At 41.5% G+C, this 9,321-nt stretch overlaps 1 protein-coding gene across 13 annotated transcripts in view; it reads right to left on the reverse strand.

Annotated features, from left to right (window-relative positions):
• The window catches only part of myo3b (myosin IIIB), a 494,517-nt gene extending 488,099 nt beyond the window's left edge, over positions 1-6,418 (reverse strand). For 9 of the 13 annotated variants that reach the window (XR_010963429.1, XR_010963430.1, XM_067987493.1 and 6 more), the window contains exon 1: positions 6,239-6,418. The gene's annotated coding sequence lies outside the window, so the exon portion shown is untranslated. The remainder of the gene's footprint in view (positions 1-6,238) is intronic. The other 4 variants (XM_067987499.1, XM_067987498.1, XM_067987494.1 and 1 more) reach the window with 1 other exon arrangement.
• Positions 6,419-9,321: the final 2,903 nt, after the last annotated feature.

A 9,321-nucleotide genomic window follows, 5' to 3' on the forward strand; every position in this document is an offset into this window, starting at 1 on the left:
GTTCGGATCTTAAAATTCCTATGGTCTAACTATAATTCTAAACAGCCTTAAAACTCGTCTAAAACTTCTCACGGTAATTGCCAAAATTGAGAGATTTCTTCAACTATATTTGCTTGAGAGAGGAGGTTCACCTATGTTTCTTAGAGAAAGTTCCATGGCCAACCGCCCAACTTCACAGGAACCTTATCTTTTTGTACATGGAAATAAGTAGGCCAGAGGTGTCCTGCAATTTGAATAGCTACCCTCTTAGATTCACCAGGAGCTATCACCAACCATAAGTCTTTATATATTTGAAAACTGTAAATCAAAGATTCCCTCCAAAACTTGTTGCCAGGACAACTTCCTTTGCAACACAGCATCAAAAGACTAAGTTCTCTGGCACTGAAGAATTTTCTATATGACAACTGAGATTTAAAGTGATAGCTCCCAGAACAACGTTGGACAAAAGTATTTCCCTTTCATCACAGGCTCTAATAAGGTGAGTAAGTGGGTGTAGGTTAGGACAGCAAAGAAGAAGAAAAAATTTGCATTTATATAATGCCTTTCACAACCTCAGGATATCCTATGGTGTTTTACAGCCAATTAAGTACTTTTTTGAAATAAAATCACTGTTGTAATGCAGGAAACATGGTAGCCAATTTGCACAGTGCAAGGTCCCACAAACACCAACAAAATAAATGTTTTGGTGTTAGTTGACGGGTAAATGTTGGCCAGGATACCAGGAGAATTCCCCTACTCGTCTCTGAATAGTGCTGTGGGATTTTTTACATCCACCTGAAAGGGCAGACAGGAGCCTCAGAATATCTCTACCTGTACCTCTGTGGAAACAAGAGCCACAGAGGTTTCTACTTTATTTTTGTTGAAAAATTGTGCTTGGCAAGTTGAAGAATGTTTTTAATGGACTTGTTGTACTCAGAATTATCATCATGCACTCTCTGAGAGAGAGAGAAGCAAGGGATCAAAGCAGGCCTCTAGGAACACAGCAAAAAAACTCAAAGCGTTGGGAATATGATAGACATGACATCTCTGAGGCCAAAATCTATTCAATGGATTTCCAGCAGGAGTTAGGCACCTTTATAGATAGCAGAAAATGTTCAGGTTTATCCTAGTGATAATTTTAGACAAAAAGTTTGCACAAGTATAAAACAGGATTTCCTATTTTATATTCACATCACCTTTTGCAATAAATTTATCAACAAGAATAATTTTGCCCCCAAATTTACTTAAACCAGCTGAACAATCCAAATATTCCAGTTATGCTGAGCTTCTGGTTTTCCCAATCTAGTAATACTGAAGTTGGTTTTATAAAATTCCACCCTAACAATGCTTTCTGCCTCAGAATTATTAGGAGGATACCAGCAACTATAACATATGGTGTAATCCATAGTGCAGTACCCCTCAATCAAACCTGTGGGACGCATCAAGGTTTGACCTAAAAAAATGATACATCCAATTTAGTTTTTAATTAAAAGCTTTGTTCAATTTAACCTTCATCCAAACATCTGTATCTTTGGCTTAATCAACAGCAGCTTGTCTACAGTACACCACCGTTCATGCCATAATATCAGGACTAGTTACCATGATCTATAATGACAAAATTACATGAAAATTTAACCGTGAAAGTAAAGTAACATATACAGTACAAGTGTCTGTGAATTGCATTCTATCTTAACGACAGCAATCTAATGTTCACTTACTTCAATTGTTCACCCATATTTCTCTGAACCATCACCAAGGTAACAGGTGTCCCAGGAGGATTGATATTGATCTCACTAATAAATTATTCACACTCCATTGTAATAAGAAATATGATCCTTTTTAAACTATTCAAATGTCTAATTAATCTGATAATGACAAAGCAGATAATTATGCCTATTATGCATTAGTGAATATTCATTTTCTGGTCTCCAAGGCATGAACAATAATCAATTTAAAAAGTAATAAGTAAAAATTGAACATTTTCTCAATACTTGGAAAAAGTGTTTAGAAACTCATCATTTGAATACAAATTTATACTGCTTCCTAATTTATAAAACGAGTCTTAACAAACTTGAATTCTGTTTAGATCACAGCTAATCTTTAATTATCTTTGTTACAAATAAAATCATTGAATTGTAGAGTTAAATTTTCCATTTTGTAAAATGAACAAAATGGTTAACTTGAAAAGGCACTGTGGAATTAATTCTGAGCTGCATTTCCTCACCCCCCACCCAAAAAAATGTGACCAAAGAGATCAAAGTTCTGATTTCACAAAACTTAATGAAAAGATAGATAGCACTGACTAATAAAATCATGAAGGACTTTTACTTCACAGTGTTCACTTCTTTTACAGTCATCTCAATATAATTTAGAACCATTTTATAACTCCAGATTGCTTTCATAATTTTTTAGTAAAATACAAATGTTCATGGCAATAGTATATTATGCAACATCTTTAGAGGTCACTTTGACTATCAACTATAATTTTTTTTAAAAAGCATAAATGTTCACATGCTTCCAGTCAAGCATTTCCACTATAAATTCCTATGTCGGCATTCATAATGGAAACTACCTAAGTAAACTTGTCATACTAAATTTACCCCAAGGCTGGCACTATTCACAAAGGCATTATAAACGTAGGCATAGGAATTTATAATGGGATATAAAAATAAGGACAGAATGACTTTAAAATGGGGACAGAATTATACCTGCATGCCCTGGTCCAATTATCCCCCTCCCTCTAACCCCACTTCACCTCAAGGCTACACTTCATCTCGACTCTCTGTGCACAATGCCATGGAATATTGACTACTGGGACTACAGAAGGAGACGACTTCAGCCCATCATGTCTGTGCAAGCTCTTTGCCAGAGCAATACAAAACTTGATATCCCTCATTTTTGGCTCCCCAACCAGGGGAAATAGACTTACCCTATTCACTCTTCATAATTTAAAAAAAATCAATTAAATCTTCTCTTCGCCTTCTCCTTTCCAGTGGAAATATTTTCAATATCTCAAGTTTCTCTTCATAACTATAATTTCTCATCCCTGGTATCATCCTGCTGAATCTACGCAATATGCTCTTTAGGGCTTTAATGTTCTAGGGCAAACAAAATTGCAGTGTTCTAACTGTGGCCTAACCATTGCTTTGAACAAAGAAAGAATAAACTTGCAATTATATAATGCCTTTCACATCCTCAGGATATCCTAAAGCACTTCACAGCTAATCAATTACTTTAGAAAAGTAGTTCCTGTTGTGAAGTAGACAAACGTAGAAGCCAATTTCCACACAGCAATGTCCCACAAACAACAATGAGATAAACAACTAGTTGATCTGTTTTGGTGGTGTTGGTTAAAGGATAAATGTTGGCCAAGTCATCAGGAGAACTCGCCTGCTCTTCTTTAATTAGTACCATGGGATCCTTTTTTAATCCACTTGAACAAGCAGGCGGGGCCTCCATTTCACGTCTCATCCAAAAGACGGCACCTCGAACAATGCAGCCTTCCCTCAGTACTACAGTGAAGTGTCCTAGCTTTCTCATTTATTCTTTTGACATCCCTGGTCCCTGTCAGCTTGGCTCAGTAGTAACACGTCTGCCTCTGAGTCAGAAGGACATGGGTTCATACCCTAATATCGATTTGAGCACATAATCTAAACCGACTCGAGGGAGTGAAGGAAATAAGAATGATGAGAGAGGTGAGAGGTTAATCCCAGGGAGAGAGATTGGTATGCTGGCTGCGAGGAACATAGTGATGAGGCAGCTGTTGTTGCTGTCCTGGGAGAGTCAGTGACGGATGCAATGAAGGGTGAGGCACAAGGTACCAAGGGAAGAGCAAAGGGAAGTCATGGCCTCATCCAGAGGTGGATAGAAAAAACAAACAATGCTGGGACGGTGGAAAGTGTTAAGTAACTGTCTGTTTTATTTTCTCTTCGTAACCCAGGAGCACTGAGGCCACTGGTTAAGAACTACCTACCACCATCTGAGAACTAGTTAGCCTGGGTTTTTTCATTTGAACTTGATGAATTTCCTGATGTAGGGCAACTATAATTGAGAATCACGAGTTCAGAGCAGGAACTAATATGCTCACACAACTGGACACAGAGGGAGACTTTAAGTTACATGGACCAGTGGTAGAAAGCTAAACCATAACAAGTAAGTTATTAGATCAGGGGCTTGATGAAGGGAAGCAGTAGATCCAAAGGTCAAAAAGTCTGGGCCTGTCTTGAGGGTAAAGGACCAAGGTCAGAGTGGTGATCAGGGAGCAGGGCAATTAGACATCCAACTAATAGGGTTTGTGAGGCAGAGCCAGGAGAGTGCTTTGTAAGGCTATTTGCTAGTCATAAATGCAGGCTAGCTAGTTGAAGTCAGAGGCTACTAGGGGATAAGTGATCTAGAATTGTTAAAGAGGCCAAGATCCAGTGGGTGCAGGAGGGACTGGTGGCCCAAAATAGTAGGTGGGCATCTGCAGTAACTTGGCCCTTGGTAACCTGGGCTTTGTTTGTCTGCACAGTTAGCATTAGCTGTGTTGAACTTGTTGGAAGTCTCAAATCCTGCAGGGCTTGGGTTACGGACACTGTAAGCCATTTGTTGCCTTTGCCCTCTATCACATGTTGGGGACAAGGGTGTGCTCAGCCAACTTGCCTACTCCTTTCATGGGTTGGTTTCCATCCATCCAGTTGGGTGTCAATGGTTCTGGCGTAAGCCAGGCACACACTGGTGAAGCTGGCAGGTGTAAGGTCAAGTGGCGAGTGGCAGCAGGAACAATGTAAAGCAAATGTCCAAGTGTGTGATGGCAGTGGAGAATGCAGTACTTGTAAACTGCAGTGAAACTCAAAAGCAAATAAGAGCATCGGAGACTGGAGGGGCAGCAGCAGCAGATGACAGTCAATAGATGGGTCAGCATCCCCAGGCGAGAGCAAGTATTTCATTACATAGAGAGTACAGCACAGAAATAGGTCATTCGGCCCAACCGGTCTATGCCAGTGTTTATGCTCCTCACGAGCCTCCTCCCACCGTACTCCATCTCACCCTATCAGCATATCCTTCTATAAGTAAATTATTATAAGTAAGCTTTTATGCAGTATTGCTTAAACAGGAGAGAAATACTGATGTACACTATGGCCCAAAATTTGCTGGAGCAGGGCATCTCGCTGCATGCCCGATTTGTTAGATTTTTTTCATCACCCTTCAGCTCAAAAAATTTTTATGCCACAAATTGCTAGAAGTGCGAGCTGATAACAGGGCATCTGGGACCTTGGTGAAAGATGGGACCAACAGTCTATCTCCTTAACCAATGAGATCTAAGGATAGAGAAAGAAACAGAGGAATGACAGAGAAGGAAATAAGGTGAATTAGAGTTAAATTAGATGCAGAAAGAGAAATAAAGAGAGGGAAAGAAAGATTGGATTAAGAAAAGTCTTAAATGGTCAAAAAGGAAATGTAAGAAAAAAATTTTAAAATATTAAATTTTAAATTTTAAAAACCTCGAGGAACAATTTATTACCTGCAGGAATGTGACTCCACAGTTTCAATTGTTCCCTTTCTGGGCCGGAGAGGTTGAGTGGCATTGCAGGAACAGAAATCTCATGATTAAAAGGGTCCTTACATTGTTAAATACTAGCCGTAGCTTTCTGTGGTGAGTTTAATTAGTTTTAGCGCACAAATCAAGCAATTTCTTAGCACTCACTGACGGCGAGCTCCCGTTTTCGTGGGGCTAACGGTGGAGCGACGCAAATCATCCAGCAATTTGTGGTGATTCGCAACTCATGGTGTATCTCTTCCTCACCACAAATTGCTGAGTTATTTACATACTAATAACAGCATGCGCATTAAACTCACCATTATTTTCAGAGCAAATTCTGGGCCAATGTGCCAACCACAGAGCAGTAAACAGAGATTGAGATCCACGATTCCTCACATAGTGAATCTCAGCTTGACTGGGTAAGGCTTTTAAGGACATTTGGTCTTGGTCTGGACTGAATTAAATTCCAAAATCACCTCTAAGTGGAATGCTCATAAACCGTCTGACCTTGAAACATTGTTTTTGTAATGAAAAGGCACGCAAACAAACAACAAAATGTAATGGCTGCTGCTTTGAACCATGTGAAGGACCAAGTGCATCTAAGGTGATTCACAGCAGTTTCTAAACAGAACGTCACATCTGGCCTGAGAGGATAAAGGTAAATCTTCCAAAGACCTCACAATAAGAAAACACTTAACACCAAAAAAAACCCCAGACAAATCCTAAAATTCAGCTTACCCACTTCTGCTAGGTTCTTGCTTGTCACAGTTTTCAAGTGTTAAAATTTAAGCAAACATTGTCGGAGAATAAGGATTTTGCTGGAGTTGGAACATTGTTCACACAGTTTCTCTCGAGCGACCCTCCACGATCTGCTCGCGAGCTCTCTCGGATCAACGCGCGCACAGTGCACGCCTCTAATTCTCTCTGTACTTTGCACCATCCCTAACCGTGCAGGACCTTAATTAGAGAACAGCAACAACCGAAGGCTCAGCCTTTATCCTACCTGTCTTTTCCACTTGATCGCATTCAACAGGTGCCTTCCAGGTTAACAGTTTCACCGTGGATTTAATAATTAACCAGAACTTGATGAGCCTTTGAGTTCTACAAAGAATTAACCAAGGGTAATGCAAACCGGGGGAAATAATGCTTGATGAAGATTAAAAGATTTGCTGGAAGAAATGTATAAATTACCAGAAAAAAGCAGCGGGACGGTACAGTGTCAACTTTACTTTCTGTTGGGTTTGATCAGGACTCCTTTAGTCATAATATTTGTATATACCCATCAAAATAAAACACTGAAGTAGGCTGCAGGTATGTAAAATAATGATTGCCCAGGTATAAAATACTGATCAGATAAGTGCTGTAAACGTGCCATTCGAATGTAATGGCTACAGCTTTAGTTAAGAACCAAGTCCAATTCAGGTGATTTAGAGTATGAAGGTATGCAGATATACAGATGAAGGTAATCATTGTATATTTGTTGTAGGTGGTTTAAGTGTCAGCCTTGGTTCAGTGGTAGCAGCGTCACTTCTAAGTCAGAAGGTGGTAGGTTCAAGCCCCATTCCAGAGACTTGAGCACATAATCTAGGCCGATATGTCAGTGCAGTACTAAGGGAGTGCTGCACTGTCAGAGATGCCACTTTTCAGATGAAGTGTTAATCCGATGCCCTGTCAAAATAGGTGTAAAAAATCCCATGGCACTTTTCGAAGAAGAGCAGGAGAGGTGTCCTGGTGACTATTTATCCCTCAATCAACATCACCAAAAACAGATTATCTGGTCATGTATTGCTATTTGTGGAATCTTGCTGTGCGCAATTTGGCTGCCACGATTCCCAACATTATAACAGTGACTTCAAAAAGTACTTCATTGGCTGCAAAGTACTTAGAACGTCCTGAGGTTGTGAAAGGCGCTATATAAATGCAAATCCTTTCTTTTAGCATCCATGTTAGTGGCTGGAAGATTGTATTTTCAAGTACAATGGACATTTGTTGAATCTAAGGCAGACCATAAACGATTATAACAAAGAAGTGGTATGCACTATATACAGCAAAGGCTATGGGCCCCGACAACATCCCGGCTGTAGTGCTGAAGACTTGTGCTCCAGAACTAGCTGCGCCTCATGCCAAACCGTTCCAGTACAGCTACAACACTGGCATCTACCCGACAATGTGGAAAATTGCCCAGGTATGTCCTGTCCATGAAAAGCAGGACAAATCCAATCTGGCCAATTACCGCCCCATCAGTCTACTCTCAATCATCAGCAAAGTGATGGAAGGTGTCGTCGACAGTGCTATCAAGCGGCACTTACTCACCAATAACCTGCTCACCGATGCTCAGTTTGGGTTCCGCCAGGACCGCTCTGCTCCAGACCTCATTATAGCCTTGGTCCAAACATGGACAAGAGCTGAATTCCAGAGGTGAGGTGAGAGTGACTGCCCTTGACATCAAGGCAGCATTTGACCGAGTGTGGTGCCAAGGAGCCCCAGTAAAATTGAAGTCAATGGGAATCAGGGGGAAAACTCTACAGTGGCTGGAGTCATACCTAGCACAAAGGAAGATGGTAGTGGTTGTTGGAGGCCAATCATCTCAGCCCCAGGACATTGCTGCATGAGTTCCTCAGGGCAGTGTCCTAGGCCCAACCATCTTCAGCTGCTTCATCAATGACCTTCCCTCCATCACAAGATCAGAAACAGGGATGTTCGCTGATGATTGCACAGTGTTCAATTCCATTCACAATGGAATGTGATGGAATACTCTCCACTTGCCTGGATGAGTGCAGCTCCAACAACATTCAAGAAGCTCGACACCATCCAGGACAAACCAGCCCACTTGATTGGCACCAAATCCACCACCCTAAACATTCACTCCCTTCACCACCGGCGCACCGTGGCTGTAGTGTGTACCATCCACAGGATGCACTGCAGCAACTCGCCAAGGCTTCTTCGACAGCATCTCCCAAATCCGTGACCTCTACCACCTAGAAAGACAAGGGCAGCAAACACATGGGAACAACACCATATGCATGTTGCCCTCCAAGTCACACACCATCCCAACTAGGAAATATAACACTGCTCCTTCTTCGTCGCTGGGTTAAAATCCTGGAACTCCCTACCTAACAGCACTGTGGGAGAACCTTCACCACACGGACTGCAGCGGTTCAAGAAGGCAGCTCACCACCACCTTCTCAAGGGCAATTAGGGATGGGCAATAAACGCTGGCCTCACCAGCGACGCCCACATCCCATGAACGAATAAAAAAAATATTGAGTTAAGTTACTTTATAGGTCTGAGCTTTTTGAAAATCAATGCAGTATTAATGTGTATTTTGTTAGTTATGAAAAAGATAAGCATATATTAAAAACTTTAAAGTTTAAAAACTTTCTACTGAATTTACTTCAACAACTTGAAGTCAATATTTGACTGTAAACTGGATCAGTACAGTGTTGTATGCATGTCACTAGTGCTACTAACACTGAAATATTATAATGTTGTCTTTACTGCCAACAAGGAGCGGAGGCCCGAGAGTGAGAGGAGAGGCCTAGGAACGGAGCATAAAAGGAGCAGAGGTCCGAGAGTGAGAGGAGAGGCCTAGGAACGGAGCATAAAAGGAGCAGAGGTCCGAGAGTGAGAGGAGAGGCCTAGGAACGGAGCATAAAAGGAGCAGAGGTCCGAGAGTGAGAGGAGAGGCCTAGGAACGGAGCATAAAAGGAGCGGAGGTCCGAGAGTGAGAGGAGAGGCCTAGGAACGGAGCATAAAAGGAGCGGAGGCCCGAGAGTGAGAGGAGAGGCCTGGGAAAGGAGCATAAAAGGAGCAGAGGTCCG

Source organism: Heptranchias perlo, chromosome 7 (genome assembly GCF_035084215.1).
Source record: "Heptranchias perlo isolate sHepPer1 chromosome 7, sHepPer1.hap1, whole genome shotgun sequence".
Taxonomy (NCBI): Eukaryota; Metazoa; Chordata; class Chondrichthyes; order Hexanchiformes; family Hexanchidae; genus Heptranchias; species Heptranchias perlo.